Raw genomic sequence first — 22,761 nt, 5'->3', positions numbered from 1 at the left:
AAACATGCTTTTCAACTTTGTGAAAGACTCCTATGTTTATCAGGGGCATGTTTTAAGCTTTCTTTTCCCACAAAAACGGCTGGTGCATGACTATCAAATTGCCTTCTCTGTTCCTGAACAAAGAATTCACCAGCACCTTTGAGGAAGCCTAGTTGTATTCCCCACATACACCGACATACAACATTTGGCCTCCTATGATTATGAAAAAGACAGCTAAACGTCAGCCAAATTGAACTTTATCTACTCTTACAGGGTGAGCATACCAGTTCAGTAACTAAATTTGTGAGGCATGTGTATATGACTTGGCCTTCAAATAACAGTGCGGTCAAAAACTCTTGACGTGTATTTTGCAATGAAGAAGGCAGTTGTGCCACTACCAAACTATCTTTTTCTATTATTGTGCAAAAAAAAACACATCCGCCTTGTTTAAGAGTTCCTATTTTACATCTCTAACATAAAACGTGGGTTCTCAAATGGAGTGTTTCATCTTTATAAAAGTCACCAATGTTTCAAATGGACATATCTTGCGAATGTGTATTTTCCCCTGCAAAGGTGGTTGTACCACTGCCTAAGTGATTTTTTTCTACTCTTGCCCAAATTCTAGACCCATTTAGAAATCCAGCTATATGTTTCACATACAGAATTTGTGATCCCAAACACAGCAACTGTTTTAACTTTGTTAAACAAGTTTTGTGTATCTAAATACAGGTATTTATGGAGTATGAGCCTAAGTGACTATAAAGAGCCCCAACAGCAGGTAGAAGAAATACTCTGGGAAAAGGAAGAGCTTTGTGAGGAAAGGCCAGACATTCTTGAATTCTAGAGGTAAAAATAAAAAAGATATGCCAGTGCTTACATCTACTTCTCCAATGTAATCATTCAAAAGGGTAAGAAAGAATCAGTATGGGAAGTTTGCCAGAAATAGTTTTATCTTCCTTATGAAGACTAGTTCATAAAGTGGTGGTTTGAAACCAGAATGATAACACCGATATTTGGATTTTTAAGGAAGTGTGGGCCTTCCTGGATGAACACAGTTTAAATCAGTTAATGCTGCATTTGAAGTGGGATTGTTAGATCAATGTGATAATCCCAGCCTCTCTCATGTGAGGGCTTGAATACCAACAATATCACATGAAATCTCCTTGTGTATTAATAAAGATAATATTAACACTTGGGGGTATCTTGGTGTTGAATAACAGATGGTACTGTTATCTGATTCAGTTTTACTCATTTTATAAACCTTGGACGGATGAAAGGCTGAGTGGAAGCAGCAGGATTCAAACATGTGAGTGGAAGGTCAAACACAGATCCCTCAAGTGGATACATTAACTCACACAACTAACGCTATCTGTTTTGGGTCTTCAATATAACTATCATTGTACACATCATTGTGGAGACTTGAATATAATTATAATCACACACTATCTACACTATCACTGTGGGGACTTGACCACAACTATAATCACACACTGCCTCTTTGGGGACCTGGGCCTCACCATAATCACACACTATGTCAGTGAGGACCTGGGCATCAATATAGCTAATACCACTCCATCTTTGCTGGGAATTGAACATAACTACCATCACACATCTCTCTGCAGGACCGGGGTACTACTATAATGACACTTCATCTCTGTGGAGACCTGGACATTGATATGACCACAAGCTATCTCTGCGGGGACATGGCCATCAATGTAATCAATCACACACTATCTTTGCAGGGAATTGAACATGAGTATCTTCATAAGGTAACTCTGTAGGGACCAGGGAATGTCTATAATCACACACTATATAATCAAGCATTAATTTTGTGGATACTTGAACATTATTATCATCACATACTATCTCTGCAGAGACATCAAAATGTCTATTATACAAGACTGTCCCTACAGGGACTTGAACTTGACGGTTCTCAGAAACTTTCTCTACAGGTCCATAATCACTATCTGCGCCTCCCTTTTATCACTCACTATCTATTTGGGGACCTGTGTTTTACAATAATCACTCAATATCTCTACAGGACTTGAGCGTGACTATAATCACACATCTATGCTGGTGTCTGGGCATCACTTATCACATACCATCTATGTACGGACATAAGCATGATTGTTGTAATACACCATATCTCCCGGAACCTGCACATTTGTATCATAACGCTCTTTATTTAGGGATTTGAATATGGCTTTGATCACAAACTATCTCTTAGGGGACTTGAACATAAATATAATCACACACTATCTCTAAACACAAGGGGCTTATTTCCAAGCCTCATGCACCACCGGAGCGTCACTTTCTTTTATGCTCCTACGGCGCACAGTGCAGACCCATATCTACAAGACCACGTAAAGCCGCCGTGCGTTACTTTTCACAGACTTGTAGATATGGTGCCATGGGATCATTTGAGTTTGGCAGACGGTTTTTAGCGTTCGCCGAACTTCCGATGGGGAGGTTGCCGCCACAAAGGCTACCTCCCCGCCTGCCCCATTAGGAGTTTCCCGCTAGGTCAGCGGGCAGAAACCTGAGTTTCCACCCGCTGGCCTATTGGGAGACAGGCTACAGCATTGTCTCCGGCTCATAACTGAGCCAATGGCAATGCTGTAGCCTCCAGGGTGAACCAGCACCCTCGCAGTGTTCACTGCTTGCAAAGCAGACAGTAAACATTGTGATGGTGCTGGCCAGGGGGGCCCCTGTACTGCCCATGCCAAGTGCATGGGCAGTACAGTGGCCCCCCTGGGACCCCCTGCACCTGTTCTCCGCCAGCATTTTCATGGCGGTGGTACCGCCATGAAACCACTGGCAGTGGAGGGGGTTGTAATCCCCAGGGTAGTGCTGCTGGCGGATTAGGACTGCTACCACCTGGATCTCCAATCCTGGTGGAGCTGGCGGTGCCCTGGCGGCCTGACCGCCAGGGTTATAATGTGACACTTGGACCGCCACATTAACTGAGGTTCGACCGTCATCCACGAGTCTGGCAGTCTAGTGACTCCAAGACTCGTAATGAGCCCCTATTTGTGCGGCAACCTGGATATAACTTTAATGACACACTATCTCATCTGAATTCAAAATAACTATAATCACACACTATCTTTGCAGGGACTTGAGTGTTAGTTTATTCACACACTATCCCTGTGGGGACTTGAACATGACTATAATTACACTATCACTGTGGGGACCTGGGAATGACTATATTAGCACACAATTTCTGCATGAACTGCAGCATTACTATTATCGTACACTATCTCTAGGGAGACTTAAACATGTCTATAACTGATGACGCGCACCGTTCTTATTTCGATGCCCCCTTTTCCATGGAGAAGGTTGCCGTTGCGATTCGCAGTCTGCCTGGACCCCGGGCTGGATGGCTTGACTCCTACGTTCTATAATGAGTATATTCTTGCTCCTCATCTCTTGGAGGTGTATGCGGAGTCTATGGAGACCGGAACCCTTCCTGCCTCACTTCGTGAGGCCTTGATTGTTATGATACTCAAACCTGGTAAGGATCTATATTGTTGTGACTCATATCGCCCGCTCTCTATGATCAACATAGACAATAAAATCTTGGCCAAGTTGATTGCGGCGGGGCTACAGCCGGTGCTCCCGAAAATGGTGCTACCAGATCAGTCAGGGTTTGTGCCTGCCAGTTCCACATCCCACAATTTGCGCATGTTCGTTGCAGTCGCGGGTTCTATGGAGCCCGAGGCTGATGCGCCGGCGGTGTTTCTAGACGCTGCTAAGGCTTTCGACTCGCTGGCTTGGGAGTACATGTTTGCATCGTTTGCTAGAGTGGGACTGAGTGCGTGCTTTGTGAAACTGATTCGCTTGTTGTATTTGGCCCCCACTGCCGGGCTGCGCTTGAACGGGAATATTTCGGACCCTTTCCCGGTAGCTTGGGGAACTCGCCCAGGGGTGCCCTCTGTCCCCGTTACTCTTCGCTATGGCGATAGAACGCCTTGCGGTGTGGCTGAGACAAAATCATAATGACAAGGGGCTGCTGTTCCGACAGCAGCCTATATTAATATCCATGTATGCTGCTGATATTGCGTTGTACATTTGCGAGCCGCAGAAGAATCTTGATGTTATGTTGGATGAAATAGTGCGCTTTGGCTCCTTTTCGGGAATCAAGATTAATTGGTCCAAGTCAGTGATGATGCCTTTGTCTTCGGGTGTGGCGGACTTCCCTTCCCGGTACCCAATCGGTTGGTCGAGTGGCCCAGTACAATACCTGGGGGTTTGGTTGAGTTGTGACGTGGAGGCTCTCTGGCTGGCCAACTATGGCTAGGCTATATCGTGGTTGGAAGATAAAGTTAAGGCGTGGCGCTCGCTTCCGCTCTCGCTTATTGGGCGTATTGCTATTGCTAAAATGGTGGTGCTGCCTAAATTCCTGTACCTGTTTGTAAACTTCCCTCTTCTTCTTCCAGTGGCCTTCCTGCGGCATTTTCGCTCTGCTTGGTGTGGGCCGGCGAGCAGCCTAGAATTGCCTGGGAGAAGCTGACGTTACCATTTGAGCTGGAGCTTTATTATTACTGTGCTCAGGCTCATTTTGCGTATTATTGGCTTCGCCAGATTCGTTATTTACCACATCTCGTGCCTGAGAGTGATGCGGTATGGCCGGATGGTTTGTCCTGTGTCTTCGGAAATCCCTTCCGGCCTAGAACGCGGAGTGTGGACACCATGACATGTACCGCATGAGCTTGGACTGTGTTAATGCATCGCTCTGGAGTGAGAGCCCCTTTGCTCCCTCGCTGCCAGTTCTCTCTGTTGTGGATCTTGGGATGTTTTGTGAAGTGAGATTGCACGACTTCCTACGCGATTCAAACCTACCTGAGTGGGGAGACTGGTTTGTAGATGGTCGGCTGATTTCCCCCAGGGAGGCGCTAGATGATAAACAGCGGTTGTATGTGTTGCGTGTCTGTGCTATGTTGCGTGCTCGTTTCTCTGGCCCTACAGAGATTCCATTGGAGTGTCAGGCCCTGGAGGTGCTGTACCGTGCCCAGTCACCCCGTAAGCTCACTACCAAATTGTATAATTGTAGGCAGGATCAGCAAAGTGGCGCTGGAATGTCTGCTAGAGTGCGCTGGGAGGCTGATGTTGGAGAGCCCATATCTGAGGAGGTGTGGCAGAGATGCTGTGTGCACATGAGAGTTTTGTCCCCTAATTATAGGTTACATTTGATCCATTTCAAGTTTTTGCACCGCCTGTACTGTACCCCATGTGGCCTATGCGCTATGGGCCTGCGTGCAGATGCGACCTGTGAACTGTGCCATGCTCCTGATGTTGGCTTTCTACATCTCGCATGGGATTGCTCTGAAGTCCTTGCTTTGTAGACGGAGGTAATACATATGATTGAGGAGATGACTGGTATGGAGCTGGCCCTTCCCCTAGATTAGCGCTGCTTGGCTGTGTGGATGAAGTGCGACTGACCCATAGGCGATTGGTGGGCCTGCTCCTCTTGTTGGCTAAGCGCAGGGTTGCAATGTGCTGGGGTCGAGCCCCCTGTGGATCTGACTGGCTGCGCAACGCCTCCCTTTGCCAACAGCAACTGATGATTTTCTGGGAGTTAGCTCCTGAGGGAGCTCGGCCAAGGGATATATGGGCTCCGCTGCGCTCCTTTTTGGAGACCTTATAGTGCAGCTGTGTCTGTGTCATATGTTTGCCTACGCGCCAAGTGGCCCTGATTGCCATCGCTCCTCGACTGTGCCGTGGTCACAGAGTGAAGCTGGTTGGTTGCTGTGCGCTCCTACTTCCCCTCTCTGTCTGCCCTTCTATTTTCCTCTATTACCTTGTTGGTTCTTACTAGGTTTTGTAGCCCTACGAAAGCTTTCCTTCACAGTTCTCGTCCCTGGATTTATATTTTGTAATGTACACATTGTTGTGGTTGGGGCTCTTCCGGTTTCGCTGGAGGACCCTGATGCAGTGCTCAGGTTGGGATTAATGCTGGTGATTTTGAGTCATGGACTGGGCCCGGGTACTCGGACGGGGACTGAACCCTACATTCCCTTTGCCTTTCTGTTCTGCGGGCTTACCTCTGTTGTCATTTGCTGTATGTTTTCTTATATATCATTAAATATATAAAACCCCCCAAAAAAACATGTCTATAACTAAACACTTAGGGCCTGATTATCAGATCGGCAGACAAACGTCCGATGGGGAGGTTGCTGCCAGACTGGTTACCTCTCCACCAGGCCCGTTAAGAGTTTCCAGCTAGATCAGCGGTTTAAAACCAAACTTTCTAGCCACTGGCCTATTGGGAAACAGCCTAAAGCATTGGCTCCAGCTTGTAATCGAGCCGGCGGCAATGCTGTAGACTGCAGGGTGCACCAGCTCCCTCACAAACATTGCAAAGGTGCTTCCTGGGGGGGCTCTGCACTGCCCACGCCAAGTGCAACTGCACCAGTTTTTTGCCAGCCTTTTCATTGTAGCACTACCGCCATGAAATGGCTGGCAGATAACGCAGTCGTAACCCCCGGGGCAACGCTGCTTGCAGCGCTGCCCTGGTGGATTAGGATTGCCAGACCGCCGGGATCCCTGATCCTGGCAGAGCTGGCGATACCCCCCAACCCCCCCACCCCCACCCCTGTCCCAACCACCAGGGTTGAAATATGACGCTTGAGCCAGCGAATGGGCGCCAGACTCGTAATGAGGGCCTTTATCTCTGGGGACCTAGACCTGACTATAGGAAAACCCTATCTTTTTGAGGGTTTGAACATAGCTATTATCCTTCATTACCTCTGTGGGGATTTGAACCCTATTTTGTGGAGGATTCAAACATCACTATCATCACACACTATCTCTGTGGGGACCTGAACATAACTATAATCACACACTATCTGTGCGGCAACCTGGGCATCACCCTAATGAGACACTATCTCATGTGGCGTCAACATATCTATCATCACATACTATCTCTGTGGGGACTTGAGTGTTAGCGTAATCACACACTATCTTTGAGGGAACTTGAAGGTAAATATAATCTCACACTATGGTTATGGGGACTTGAGCGTGACTATAGTTAAACACTAACACTCATTACGAGTCTGACGATCGGTCCAATCGACATATTTTAACCCTGGCATTCGTGCTGCGGGGGGACCACCAGCTCCGCCAGGATCAGGGATCCCGATGGTCTGTCAGAAGGGGGCGGTCCTAACCCACCAGGGCAGTACTGCAAGCAGTGCGGCCCTGGGGTTACGACCTTGTTTTCTGCCAGCCATTTCATGGTGGTAGCACTGTCATGAAAAGGTTGGCAGAGAACAGGCGCAGGGGGCTCAAGGGGTGGCCCTGCACTGCCAATACACTCTATTACGAGCCGGAGACAATGCTGTAGGCTGTTTGGCGCTATGCCAGCAGGCTGAAACTTACGTTTCCACCTGCTGACCTAGTGGGAAACTCTTAATGGGCCCGGTGGGGAGTTAGCTAGTGTGGCTGCAACCTTCCCGTCGAAGGTTCGGCGGACAGTGGAAACCATCTGCCAAACTCAAAATCAAGCCCTATATCTATGAGGACTTGTACATCAATATAAGCATGCACTATCTCAGCAAGGGCTTGGAAATGACTATCATCACTCTCTCTGACAGCTCTAGAATATTATTATAATCATATGACATACGTTTGGGGACTTATTGCATAGACATACAAAGAAGCCTAGTGATGAAGTTCAGCTAAGTAATCTCAATTTAGCTTTCCAATCTGACCACATTGCAGGATCTTTGACATCTAAAATTTAGTTACTCATGTGCTGTTTCCTCGACCCTTAATGTTGTGAGCACTCAGCAATATGGTAAATATCTTTGAATCCCTTTCCGTGGACTTGATATGGTATTGTTTTATGTTGGGAAAAACATTATCATTAAGATCCATTTTCCGTGTGCTCCTATGACATAGGCCCTCATTACAACCCCGGCAATCGGTGATAAAGCGGCGGTAACACCGCCAACAGACCGGCGGTAAAAAAATCAGAACCACGAACACGGCGGAAACTGCCAATACAAACAGCCACTTTAACACACCGACCGCCACAGCAGTAGCAACAAACACAGCGGTGGTAACCGCCAACAGCCAGGCGGAAGACAATTTACCGCCCATTGCATCACAACATGCCTATCCGACACCTTTTCAGGCGGAAACAGTACTCTGAAGGGAAACGACTCATCTCTTGACAATCAAGGAAGAAGCACAACGCCATGGACCCCGAGCTGCACTTCTTCCCAATGCTGGTGTACCTTCTCATACACCAGGAACACGAACGCCGGCGAAGATGACCATGGTGAGTACTGCACCTAGCACACAAGGGAGGGGCGGAGGAAAAAGAGAGTGACACACACACGCAACACCCCCACCCCACCACCACACAAACAGATGCAGCAACATTACATATACACCCCTTAACCCTCAGGAATAACGCAAGGACAAAAGGAATGGAGTAAAATGAGTGTAATAATACAGTCTTAGAAAAATACGTACTTAAATCAAGAAACAGTATGTACGATGGAGGGACAATGCCCACTCCAAAATGTCCGTGGCCCATGGGCCAAAACACATAGGCCAAGGCCACACTTGACTCCTGCCTCAATACAGAGAGAACACTACAGGGGCATCAGGTTGAAAACACACAGGCACCTCAGGGGGACGGGGAATGGGGGGGCACCTCAGCCAGAAGATGGTACAACGCCACTGGCCTGAAGGGGGCTCCATGCCCACTGCTTGGTCCTGAGGAGTGCAAGGTCACAGTCTCTCTAGTGGGTGGTGTGCCCACTGCTTGGTCCTGGGGAGTGCAAGGCCATAGTCTCTCAAGTGAGTAGTTTGCCCACTGCTTGGTCCTGGGGAGTGCAAGGCCACAGCCCCTCTAGTGGATGGTTTGCCCACTGCTTGGTACTGGGGAGTGCAAATCCACAGTCTCTCAAGTGGGTGGTTTGCCCACTGCTTGGTCCTGGGGCGTGCAAAGCCACAGTCACGCTAGTGGATGGCTTCTTCCACTGGTTCTGGAGGGGGTCTTGTGACCAGTGTGCTTCATCCTGGCAAGGATGGTGAGTGGATGGCTTCTTCCACTGGTTCTGGAGGGGGCCTTGTGCCCAGTGTGCTTCATCCTCGCAAGAACGGGCTGAGTGGATGGCTTCTTCCACTGGTTCTGGAGGGGGCCTTGTGCCCAGTGCGTTCATCCTGGCAAGGACGGGCTGAGTGGATGGCTTCTTCCACTGGTTCTGGAGGGGGCCTTGTGCCCAGTGAGCTTTATCCTGGCAAGGAGGGGCTGAGTGGATGGCAGTGGTGCTGCTGGTGGCGGTGCAGGCAACGGTGCTGGACGTGGTGCAGGTGGCGGTGCTGGCAGTGGTGGCGGTAGCCTCCAAGCCTTCACCTGCAGCCTCGGACGGCTGAAGTGCCATGGCTGGTGTTGTGTGTCCCTCCCTGCTCCTGGCAGATGATGGTGCCTCCTTGCCTCTGCCATCTGGTGTCTTTTTCTTGCTGGCTGGTGGTGCCTCCTTCCCCTTGCTGGCTGGTGTCCCCTTCTTGCCCTTGCTAGGTGGTGGACCCTTCTTGGCCTTGGCAGGTGGTGCTGGCACACTGGCTGGGCTGACGGGTGCCTCCTTGGAGCCTCTCACACCTGCAGTAGCTGCAGAAACCACATTGGTCGTGGACTGGGTGGCTGAGGTGCTGGGCTGGGTTCTGGCCACCCTGGCCCGAAGTGAAGGACAGGGGGACGGGTAGGGAATAGGTCATGAGTGGCGAGGAAAAGCTTTTTAGGGACACTGGGGTGGGAAGAGGGTGAAGGTTTGGGAGTGTAGGAAGAGCGAGTGGTTCTAGGTGGTGTCAGTCTGCTGTGTTTAGGTGTAGGTGCATGGGCTGGATTGTGAGGTGGATGGCTGTTGGGTGGGTGTGTGCCTGTGTTTGTGTACTTTGGGAGGAGGGGTCGCAGACACAGTGGGAGAGGACACAGGACGTGTGCATGGATGTGGGGGTGGTGACTGCCAGTGAGGGGCATATAGTGATAGGCGTGCTGGTGATAGAAGTAGTGGATGAGGATGTAGTGCATGCAGGTGTGAATGGAGACGCTACTTGGAGGGAGGTGGACGAGGAGGAGTAGGGGATACAGTGGAGGCAGTGGATGCTGCTGTGTCTGCATGTGGATGAGTGCTTGTGTGGTGATTCTGTTTGCCTGAGCCACTTCTGTGTGTTGATTTGGGTGACTGCTGGTCTGAAGGTGTGCTTGGGATAGGCTGGGGTTGAGGGGATTGGGGCTGGGTAAAGGAAGTTGGAGGGGGGAGGCTCTAGACAGGGACAAGGGCTGTCATCAATGCGTTGGCCAGAGCCTGGAACGCCCTCTGTTGGGCTGCCACCAGGTATTCATTTGTTTGTTACAAATGCCCTGCTACACCCTGGAAGGCATTCAGTATGGTTGACTGCCCAACAGAAAGGCATCTCAGGAGGTCAATAGCCTCCTCACTGAGGGCAGCAGGGCTGAATGGGGCAGGGCCTGAGGTGCCTGGGGCGAAGGAGATGCCCACCCTCCTGGGTGAGCAGACACAGGAAACTCGCTGAGGGAGTGCTAGGAGGGCGGTGCTGGTACGGGGTGGCAGCTGTACCTGTAGTTGGGGTGGCCACAGAGGTGTCCGCTATTGCCAGGGAGCTGCCACCGGAGGAGGTGTCGCTGTCGGTAGTGTCCCCTCCTGTCTCGGTCGTGGTGCTCTCCTCACCTCCATCCCAATGGTGCCCTCACCGTCGGTGGATTTGGCCTCCAGGCCCATGTGGGATGCAGCTCCCTCCGTCGCCGGTGCCTCTGCTCCTCCGCCAGATGATGCTAATGCATGCAAGGACAGGGTGACAAAACAAACAAGCATTTGCAATGCAACGGGTCTCGCGTTTGCTCATGTTAGAGCTGATCGGTTGTAAACTCCTAACCCGACTTTCCATCTATTGGCAAAAGTGCTTTTATGTACGTAACCCGAAAAAGTTAAATTAACTGTGTAAAGCGCTCGACTTCTGCCAAGCGAAATTGCACTAGGAAAATAGAGAAAAAGTAGTCCACGATCCGACAGAAAACAGTGAGCTTCGCATGTTTTCTGTACTTGGTCGCTGTGCTCGAGGAGGGCTAACCACCTGAAAAGGCATGACGTGTGCATGCCTTCCACTAATGAAAGCAAGCAGATTTTTCTAGGCAAGCCCACGAACCAATGAAACACACTGACGTGACATCGACAGGGCTCCGAGCCCTTTCCTAATAACTGAAGCGTCTCGCTGCGATACGCATGCACGAGCGCATGCAACACAGGCTCGACCCTAAAAAGGGGAGAAGAGACTGAGGATACACTTGGTCAATGCCAGCAACAACACCACCGTTGGCGCACACTACACACAGGGAACAGCCCTAAGTACTAGGCCATGCACTACCAGTTACAATGCTAGTCACCAGCCCATGGGGTACAATGCCTAACGCCATTAGCTGCACACTTGAAACCCACAGGGCCCTGCCCCGTAGTAGATGCCCACTAACATTATTGGGGTTGGAGAACATCTGAGCTTGCACATCATTGAACATACCCTGCCATGTGCGCCCTGGCCTAGGGGCGCCCACATCCCCCACCCAGGTAATACCTTAACGCATGCAAACTCATGATTTTGAATCTGTACTCACCCCCTTGTGACTACTGTGATGGCTTCAAGCGCCCATCCAACTCCGGATAGGTCACTGCCAGGATGCGGAACAATTCAGGGGGGTGAGGGTACGACGGGCTCCCCTTCCTCGTTGGGAGGCCAGCCCCAGCTAGGCCTCTGCCATCTTCCATGCCCAGCGATGCAGGCCCTCCCTCTGCTTGCGGCAGTGGGTGCTCCGCCTGTCAAAGACCCCCAGGGTCCGCACCTCCTTGGCGATGGCATGCCAAATACCCTTTTTCTGACGGGCGCTGACCTGCAGAAAAGGTATTAGTCATCCCGTCCGGACTGTTATACTCATGACCCAACATATCCCCCATCCCCTTACACACATACATTGACCACCATACATGCAGTACTATGCCCAGGACCCCTCAGACCCCCTCCCAACACGAGGCTTACACACACAGCAATCCATACATTCATGGACCATGCATCATGCTCACAGTGTACTCACCTGTTTGTCTGGAGGACCATGGAGTAAAGTGTATTGGGTAGGACCCCATCCACCAGTCTCTCCAACTCCTCCGAAGTGAAGGAAGGTGCCCTTTTTCCCCAGACACTCGAACCATTTTTGTTTCCAGACACAGGTCACAGCAGCACTTGCAGTGTAGGTCCCGTCCTATTGAAGCTCAGGTAGCAAGTGAGTGCACAGATAGAAAATGGTGGTCACGTCCGCGGCGGTGCGTACCATCACCGCCGGCGTACATCGCCATTGGCTCATAGAACCCATAGGGCCCAATAATAACCAATGCGGTGTTGCGCTGCGGACACTGACCTCAGACCGCAATGGCACACAACGCCAGCGGAATTACCTCATTTCCACTTGTCCCTCCTCACAGGTCAGGCAGTTACCATTTCAGGGGGGCACAGGCCATGGCACCTAACTGCGTCACAGCAGACATTAGCACATCAACTGATTTTTGAGTACACACACTGTTTCTGTGAAGGAAAAAAAGCATATTACTCTTGAAATATGTGTGAATTTGACATTCTGCTCCCTGTTTTTCACCCTAGAGTTCAACCACTGAAGATGAATAGGAGATGGAGACATCCCCCGTGTACAAACCCCTGGTGGACCTTGCGACAATGGAGGACAGGCACATTATCCTGACCTACAGACTTGATATGGCCACAGTCCAAGAACTGTGTGCCCAATTGGAACCAGACCTGATCTCAGCTATCGGCCACCCCACAGGTATCCCCCCTCTAGTGCAGGTCCTATCAGTGCTCTATTTCCTGGCAAGTGGTTCCTTCTAAGCGACACTGGCCATGGCATCAGGGATGTCACAGCCTATGTTCTCAAACGTGCTGACCAGAGTGTTGTCTGTCCTGCTGAAACACATGCACAGCTACATCGTATTACCCCAGGTGGAGGATTTTGCCACAGTGAAGGCTGACTTCTATGCACTGGGACATATCCCCAACATCATTGGTGCCATTGATGGTACAGATATTGCATTTGTCACCACCCTCCTCCCCCGGAGAAATGAACAAGTGTTCAGAAATAGAAAAAGCTTTCACTCTCTGAATGAGAAGATGGTGTGTTTGGCAGACCAGTACATCTCCCATGTCAATGCCAAGTATCCTGGCTCTGTGCATGATGCCTTTATCTTGAGGAACAGCAGCATCCCATATGTGATGTCTCAACTCCAGAGGCACCGGGTGTGGCTAATAGATGAGCCCATGGTCCCCACCCAGTTGATGTAGGTATATTGGTGTGGGTTTGGTCCTAAGGGTGAGTGTGTGGCTAACAGGTATCCCTCGATATTTGCAGGTGACTCTGGTTACCCCAACCTCTCATGGCTACTGACCCCAGTAAGGAATGCCAGGACAAGGGCAGAGGAACTTTACAATGAGGCACATGGGCGAACAAGGGAGGATCACTGAGCTCACCGGTGAAGTTGAGTGGGGGTCCTGTGGGGATGTAAATGCAGTGTTATTGTTTTTGCGTGTGCCATCTTGTGCATGGATATGTTTCCCTCTACGCCTGTTATTAGCAAGGCACCTTTGGGTTGTGTGAGCTGTGATTGCTTTGGCTAAGTGATTGTCACTAGTGTGCATTCTGTGGTGATGGGTGCCCATGCAGGTCTGTGATGGGGGTCCATGCATTGGTGTTGCATGCAGGGCTTGGTATTGGGATGAGTGAGATGTGATGATGGGGTATATGTGAGGTGGTGGAGTGATGGGGGCGAGGGTAGAGGTAGAAGTTTGTGATGGCATGCAGGTAGGGGGGTGATAGTAATAGAGATTTGAATTACCAAAGCCCAGTCCTCCTGCTACTCCTGCCAGGCCCTCAGGATGCATGATTGCCAAGACTTGCTCCTTCCATGTTGTTAGTTGTGGGGAAGGAGGTTGGGGGTCCACCGCCAGTCCTCTGTAAAGCTATCTGGTGTGTTGCAACCACGAAACGCAACTTCCCCCGACAGGTCGTTCCATCTCTTCCTGATGTCATCCCTTGTTCTGGGGTGCTGCCCCACGGCGTTGACCCTGTCCACGACTCTACGCCATAGCTCCATCTCCCTAGCAATGGACGTTTGCTGCACCTGTGATCCGAATAGCTGTGGCTCTACCCGGATGATTTCCTCCACCATGACCCTTAACTCCTCCTTTGAGAACCTGGGGTGTCTTTGTGGTGCCATGGGTGTAGTGTGAGTGGTATGTGTGAGGGTGTGTGGGGTGATGTGATGGGGTGTGTGCTGTGAGGTGCCTCGATGGTCTGTGGGTGATGGTGTTTTGTGGCTCAGATTCAGTGGGTGCTCCTGGCTTGTCTCTCTCTCACTTGCCAAAATCTTTGGGTAGTAAAGGGTTGTGGGTAGTGTGGGTGTGTGGGTGTGGTGTGTGTATGAGCGTCAGGTGTGTGTATTTTGTATTGTCCAATGTGGTGTAGTTTTGTTAGTGTGTGTGTATTTTGAGCGCGGCGGTGTGTACCGCCAATGGTTTACTGCGGTTGAATGACCACAGTGGTGATTCGTGGGTCGTGATGCTGTGGGTGTACTTCTGAAGGCGTAACAGTGTGGGTTTTGGTACCACCAGTTTATCACTGACCTTTGGTCTGGCGGACTTGCGTGTGTATCTGTATAGTGGCAGATTTCTATGTGTGGGTCATAATACCTGTAGCGGTATACCTCTGCGGTTGCAGTATGTTGGCAGTAGTCAGCATGGCGTTAAGCGGCACTTACAACCAATGTTGTAATGAGGGCCACAATGAGCTATTTATATATGGCAAAACTATTAGGTTTTTTAGGTAAAGCACTGAAAAATAACATTTTGACATGTTTTTATGAATGTATTTAATCACAAGTGATATTTGTTGAGTAAGTTCCCGCAAGGATGGTAACACGTGTTCAAGTCCCCACAAAGGGGGTTCTGTGTGCGCGATTGAAGCAGGATCGTGTATTTTGAATTGTTTTTTTAAAAAAATCTGTTATTGGTATATTTTCAAATCATTGGGAGAGGGTGGTCCCCACAAGGCAGGTGTCCACACATAGTCCACACAAGGGTGGGGTGTGGGGTGTGTGTTGTATGTAATGTGTAGTGTGTGTGTGTGTAGGTGTGTGTTTGTGTTTTACACATTGCCTCTGAGATAAGCCAGACTGCTTGTGCCAAGCTACCAAGGGGGTGAGCAGGGGTTATCCTAGCTGTGTGACTTCCTTACCCTGTCTATAGTGAGGGTCCCTACTTGGGCAGGGTGCAAACCACTGCCAACTAGAGACCCCATTTTTATCAGGCATCAACAAAATGTTTGCAGTGCTAAAATCACCATCTTCACAGCTTTCAAGAACAGGAATCAGAAAAACAAAATTTTCAACACAGTTTTTGGCATTTTACTGGAACATAGCCTATTTTCCTATTTTTGTGCTTTCAACCTCCTTCCAGTTAGTGGGAGAAATGGGTGTGAAACCAATGGTGAATTCCGGAACGCTATACATTTCTGAAACGTAGACAAAAATTCTGAATTCAGCAAGGGGTCATTTGTGTAGATCCTTCAAGGTTTTCCCAACCAAGAAAGTAACAGTTGAAATCAAAAGAATATTGACATTGAGTAGGAAAAAACAGCCATTTGTGTCTACATTTTCATCTGTAACGTCTTCTAACTATGGCAGATTGTCAAATGCAATATACCATTACGTCCATTGGAGTCTTCTGGTTGCAGGGATATATATATGGCTAACTGAGCTACAACTTGCAATGTTTTTTTGCATCCTAGGTATACAGCAATTCAGTTGGTAAAATATAACGAGTGAAAAATAGGTATTGAGGAAACTTATCTATTTCCAAAAATGGGAATAATATATGAAGTTTAGAAGCAATGGTTATTTGCACATCTCTGAATTTGGGGTTACCCATACTAGCATGTGAACTAGAGGGTATTTCTCACAATGACTTCTTTCTTACACACTGTCTTACATTTGGAAGGCACAAATGCAGAGAAAGACAAATGGTATTAACACTTGTTCTACTATTCAGTGTTCCCCCAAGTCTCCTGATGAAAATGGTACCTCACTTGTGTGGGTAGAACTAGTGTCTGCAACAGGAAATGCCCCAAAACGCAACATGGATACATCAAATTTTTCCATGCAAAACTGACCTGTTCTTCACAAAGTGGATAGCTGTGGTTTTTGAGTCCTACCTAAGCTGACAACTAGGGGAACCTAGCAAAACTATACATTTTTGTAAACTAGATAACTAAGGGACTCCAGGGTGCGGTGACATGTGTGGCTCTCTCCAGGATGTTTTACCCAGAATTCCTTGTAAACCTCAAACTTTGACTAAAAAACATATTCTCCTCACATTTCTCTGATGGAAAATTCTGGAATCTGCACAGTCACAAACTTCCTTCCACCCAGCACTCTCCTACAACTTATGATAAAAATGGTACCTCACTTGTGTGGGTAGGTCTAGTGCCCCCAACAGGAAAAGGACCAAAACAAACATGGATACATCAGATTTTTCCACATACAACTGATCAGTTTTTTGCAAAGTGGGTACCTGTAGTTTGTGGGCGCTACCTCAGCCCGCCCCTAGGGAAACCTTACCAACCTGTACATTTTTTAAAACTAGACATCCAGGGGAATCCAGAACGGGGTGACCTGTGTGGCTCTCACTAGGCTGTTTTACCCAGAATCCCTTGCAAACATCAAACTTTGACTAAAATGGCACATTTTTCTCACATTTCAGTGATGGAAAATTCTAGAATCTGTGGGGAGCCACACATTTCCTACCACCCAACATTCCCCTCACTCTCCAGATAAAAATGGTACCTCACTTGTATAGCTGGGCCAAGTGCCTGCCACAGGAAAGGGTAAAACATTTGCGGAAATTAAGCGGGAGCCAAAGCGGATCTAAAAATGCAGTTTTTTTTTTTCATAACTTTTTAGACTGACTCTGCTTTGTGCACCCACACAAGTGAGGCAGAGTTTTTATTAGTACAGGTGAGGCAATGCTGGGTGGTAGGGATTTTGTGGATTCCTGCGGAATACAGAAGTTTCAATTACAGAATTGTATGGAAAATGCACAATTTCAGGCAAAGTTGAAGGTTTGCAGGGCATTGTGGGTGAGAAAATAGTATGGGGTGCATGTGAAGCACACCACCCTGGACTCCCCCAGATGTTTCGTTTTCAGAAGAGTCTGGGTCTGGTAGGTTTTTTCTAGGTGGCAGCGTACCAAAGTCCAAAAAGTGCAGCCGCTCACCATTCCAAGTGGACGATATTGGGAGTTAGCTAAGCTCTCTTGGCCCCTATGTAAAATCAAACCCCAAAGGAGTCAAATGCCCTCTTGCATGCCACTGGGATGCAATGCCTTAGTCTATAGGGGGCAGAAAGACTGTTGCCCTATTCAGTTGGGGTGGGGGTCATAACCATGCCCATGGTGGTGGCCAGACCCCACCCCCTATTTTAAAAATAAATGCTTCCGTGGTGTCTAGTGGGCGTTCTGTCTGCCTTGGGGCTAAGATCAGAGTTAAGAATCCCCATCTTCTCCCAGCTGAGCAGAAAGTCTGCCGATTTATGTGTGTGTGTGTGTGTGGGGGAGGGTGGGAGTATTGCAATGCCCATTCTGGAAAGTAAGACTGTCCTGATTTTTTTTTGTGGGGGAGGAGGGGGCATTGCAATGCCCATTCAGGGCAGCCCCCTCCCCTAGATGAATGAAACAAAATCCCTGGTGCCTAGTGGGCTTTCTGCTCCCATCTACCCTCCAGGAGGGGCAGAAAGACTGTGCAGCTTTTTGGGAGGGGTAGGGGCATTACACTGCCCATTTAGAGCAGCCCCAGCCCTAGATGTATATAAAAAATAAATCCCTGGTTTCAAGTGGGCTTTCTGCCTCCCCTACACTCCTGGAGGCTGCAGATCAGAGGATACTGCCCCCATCTGGCCCCCAGGGGGTCAGAAAGACGGAAAAATGTGCAAAAAACAAGGTGGAGCAAAAGCCCTTGCCCAAGGGGCCGCTCCCCACTCCCTGTTGGCTAGTGGGTGGATCCTTGCTTCGGGATCCCCTCCTGCAGCTTTCCCCAAGTAGGGATCCACTAGGGACTATTAGAAAGGGGAGATTCTCCACTTTCCAATGGTACCTCTCCTGTCTGCGTCGTTGCTCAGTGGGCTGAAATAGCTGAGCACCGAGGCAGTCCAAGTGAAATGAGCCAATTGGCTTGTTTCACTTACGGTTTCAGTGAAATTACATCAGTGCGCCACACACGCTGATTGATCATCATTTCACTGAAACCAAAGAAACAGCCTCGGAAGATGGGGAAGCTTTTTCCTAAAGGAAATCGCTATGGCACCCGCAACAGAGGGATTTCAAGTGTCATGTGCACGGACAGCCGGGAGCCATCTGACGCACAAGAGCACTGCAGTGTCGGACAGCTCACGGCCATCAGATGCACAGAACCGGTTAAAAGTTGAAATGGTGTTCGCTGATTAGCTTATACCTTTAGCACAGTTTCAGGAATATGCATGAAATTTGTCAGACACTTAGCATATTGAGCTAACTATTAGTATAATCAAATTAATTCAGATCTATCAACGGGGACAATTAAAATGGAGGTGGGGGAAAAAAATGAGCTCATTTGTTAATACCCTTGGCACTAAGTGACCAATCTGTGCAAACTCCAGCAGAAATTTAGAAGGATTCGTTTTATGTTATGTCCACATTTGTGTTTGTGCCAATCAATCAAATTGGGGAGGGGCAAAGGTAAAGAGATAACAAGGAAATGTAATTTGGTTACAACGTTTGTGGTATTTGATGAATCTAGGAAATGTGGTAGGCACTTAGCAAGTTAAATCCATGCAGGGATTTCTTGTTTTGTGCAGATCTGAAAGGGGACCACACTTAAAAATGGGCGAGAGGGTTTGAGTGGCAGGAATCAAAACATCTTTGTTTGCTGATAGTTTTTGCACTGTTTGATGGAACTGCTGAAATGTGGCAGAGACTTAGCATTTTTAGTTAACTCTTGGTATTCTCAGTTTCAAACAGGTCCAAGCAGGTGATTTCAGTGCATTATAAACCCTAGAAATTCCACATAAAACACAGGTAAAGGTCTAAAACCCCTGAAATTCACAAGTCATGTTATACAATACACAGTACACTCTCTAACTTACATAGCATTCTATGGAATACAGTTTTTTAGGTCTCACTGTAACAAAATATCTCTTTTTGTATGGCCAGCCCCACGTTTTTGTACTAATGTTGCTGGTTTTGGACTCTAAGAGTGCACTGAGGTCTCCTAACCAGCCATGCTGTTACCCTTAAGCTGCTATGTCGAACTGGCTCATACAAAATGGACTGCGCTAACTTGCCTTTAAGTCCCTAGTAAATGGTACCCACGGCATGGAATTACGGAGGCCACCCCAGGGCTTGGAACACTAGCTGTGCCACCCCGGGTGTGACACAAGTAAAACAAGACCCCCATTTTGCCATTTGCAGGCTGGAAGAGCAGTTCTAGCTGCTGGCCCAACTTTGCCATTTAAAGCAATGGCAAAGACAGATTTCCCAACGATATATATGGATAAGTTACTTACCTGTAAATCCTAGTTCTCTTCCAGGGGTATCCTCATCAAAGTCATAAACATTGAATATTCCCGCCCTCATGCGGGGACCCCGGAGCATACATAAAATACACACATGTGTAAGTATGAAAAATACACAAAAAATATATAGCATTTTTAGTAGACAATTTTCATACCAAACTTATGTATACATGTGTACAACAGCAATGCAGACTATATTGATGAACAGGCTAAAATGCTTTATTTCTATGTATTTTTTTTTTTTCCTTTTTTTTCTTTTTTTTTTTAAACACTCCCTTTCAAAATTACAAGAATAAAAAAACTTTCCAAAGCCCCATAGTTGGGCCCAGGGAAAGAAGCAGTAGCAACAGAAGTGAAAAAGAGAAAAAACCACATTGAAAACCAATGGAGCATTCTTAGCCAATTGGCTGCATGCAGGTTAACACAGCAGAACCATAAAATTTGGCACCGTGCCTTTAAGACCCTGAGCACCTCCAGTATCCCACCATGCCTCAGGGGTGAGGGAGAGGTGACAGTTTGTTCACAGTTAGGTCAGTACTTTTTTACGGTGACAACGCATCCAATAGCTTAGAGAGATATGGTCTGTCCTTCACTTCTAGGAGACTTGTGTCTGGGGAGGAGGGTGGGTTGTTTATGACTTTGATGAGGATACCCCTGGAAGAGAACTAGGATTTACAGGTAAGTAACTTATCCTTCTCTTTCAGGGGATCCTCATCAATAGTCATAAACATTGAATAGATTAGCAAGCCCATCCCTTAACTCTGCGGACTGTCTAATAGAAGTGCTGGAAAAGATATACACTATGCAAACAAATTTCTTAGAGACGCTTGCCAAACTTGAGCGTCTGCTCTGGGATCTGAGTCCAAACAGTAATGCCTAGTAAAAGTATGTACAGACTTCCATGCAGCAGCCTTACAGATTTCAGAGATTGGAACATTACTAAGGAGGGCAGCAGTAGCCGCTTTTCCTCTTGTCGAATGAGCCTTAGGCCTAGCCAATAACTGTTTGTTATCCAATTGATATGCAGTAACAATACATGAAACAATCCATCTAGAAATGGTTAGTTTTGAGGCTGCATTGCCTGTTCTCATATGTCCGTAATTTACAAATAAGTGGTGAGATCGTCTAATCAATTTTGTCTTATCCAGGTAAAACTTTAGCACTCTTTTCAAATCCAGAAAGTGCAAAGCTTTCTCCGCCGGAGTATCCGGATTGGGGAAAAAAGTTGGTAGTGAAATAGTCTGATTAATGTGAAAATCCGACACCACCTTCGGTAAGAATGATGGATGAGTTCTTAGAACCACTCTATTTTCATGGAAAACCGTGTACGGTTCCTTGGAGGACAAAGCCTGAATTTCAATGACCCTCCTCGCTGAAGTAATAGCTACAAGAAAAGCTGTCTTCCACGTAAGGTGTTGTAAAGAAGCTTTGTGGATAGGCTCGAAAGGAGGGCCCATGAGTCTAGATAATACTATGTTCATTTCCCATGGAGGCGAGGGTTTTCGAATGGGTGGAAAAACCTTCTTCAAACCTTCTAAGAAATCCTTGACTACTGGCCTTGTAAAAAAGGATTCCTGAGAAGGTGACTTACAATAGGCTGTAAAGGCAGATAAATGTACCTTAATAGATGACACATCCAGACCCGATTTCGCCAGTGGAGCAGGTAAGATAATATGACCTCCTCCTGAGCCAGAATAGGATTCTGACCCTGCTGACGACACCATATGTAGAATCTCTTACACTTGAACGTGTAAGAGCGCCGCGTGGAAGGCCGTCTGGACTCCTTTAAGATGTTCATGCATTCCTGCGAGAGCCCCAGATGCCCATACTGCAGGAATTCAGGAGCCATGCCGTCAAGCTCAGAGAGGGAATGTTGGGGTGAAGTATCCTGCCTCCCAGCCTGCAAAGGAGATCCGGTCTGCACGGCAGCCTCTTGTGCGGTTGTTCTGATAGGTTGAGGAGATCCATGTACCAGAACTGACGAGGCCATTGCGGGGCTATGAGAATGATTCTGGTGCTGGATCTGTAGAGTTTGTTTATCACCCCGGACGGTAGAACCTGGGCGCGAAGTCTGGGCATTTCTTGTTTACCTCGTCTGCGAAGAGATCTTACTGAGGCCGACCCCATTGAACGAAGATGTGTTCGACGACCTCGTCGTGAAGAACCCAATCGTGGGCGTCCTCGAGGGTTCTGCTTAGGAAGTCCTGCCCTGGGAGGTGAATTGCTGTAAGAGACATTCCCCTCGCAATGAGCCAATGCCAAATGGCCTGAGATTCCCGAGACAGGGGCAGGGATCTCGTCCCTCCTTGCTTGTTCAGATAATACATTGTTGTCGTATTGTCCGTTTGTACCAGGAGAGATTTTCCCTGAATCGATGGAGCAAAAGACTTGAGAGCCAGATGAACCGCGGTGAGCTCCAATAGGTTGATATGGTACGTCCTTTCTTTGTTTGACCACAAGCCCCGAGGTTGAAGGGAACCCAGATGAGCTCCCCAGCCCTGAAGCGACGCATCCGTTACCAGAGTGTCGGACGGGATTGGCTGATGAAAAGGAACTCCTACTGACAGGTGATGTCTGTGCGTCCACCATCATAATGATTGTCGCGCTCCTACCGGAAGAAGCACTCTTTCCTCCCAGTGGCCTGTGTGTTTATTCCAGTTTTCCTTCAGAGCCTCTTGAAGAGACCTCATATGCAATCTGGCGTTCGGAACAATGAAAATGCAACAGGCCATGGAGCCCAACAGAGATGTCACCTGACGGGCCGTCGGCACGGGGGAACCCAGAAGGTCTTGCCATTTCCTCCTTATTGATAACAGTCGTTCCTCCGAAGGATACACTCTTTAGAGCTATGTATTCAATATTGTTGCCAGGTAGTGGAGGGTTTGTGTTGGGATGAGGTTGGACTTTTGGAAGTTGACTTGTAGGCCTGGAGATCGGAAAACACTGAGCACAATGTCCAGATGGTTTCTCGCCTGCTCCGGAGAGGAGGCTTTCAGTAGCCAGTCGTCTAGGTATGGATAAATGAAGATTTTCTGCCTCCTTAAATGCGCCGCTACACATTCGGAGAATGCGCTAGGGGCAGATTTTAGGCCGAAAG

General features: G+C 48.3%; 1 protein-coding gene across 1 annotated transcript in view; it reads right to left on the bottom strand.

Annotated features, from left to right (window-relative positions):
• The window catches only part of LOC138285069 (40-kDa huntingtin-associated protein-like), a 665,864-nt gene that overhangs the window by 620,737 nt on the left and 22,366 nt on the right, over nucleotides 1-22,761 (bottom strand). The gene's annotated exons all lie outside the window — the stretch shown is intronic.

Source organism: Pleurodeles waltl, chromosome 3_1 (assembly GCF_031143425.1).
Source record: "Pleurodeles waltl isolate 20211129_DDA chromosome 3_1, aPleWal1.hap1.20221129, whole genome shotgun sequence".
In the NCBI taxonomy this organism is placed as follows: Eukaryota; Metazoa; Chordata; class Amphibia; order Caudata; family Salamandridae; genus Pleurodeles; species Pleurodeles waltl.
This window is presented reverse-complemented; position numbering and strand designations above follow the sequence as displayed.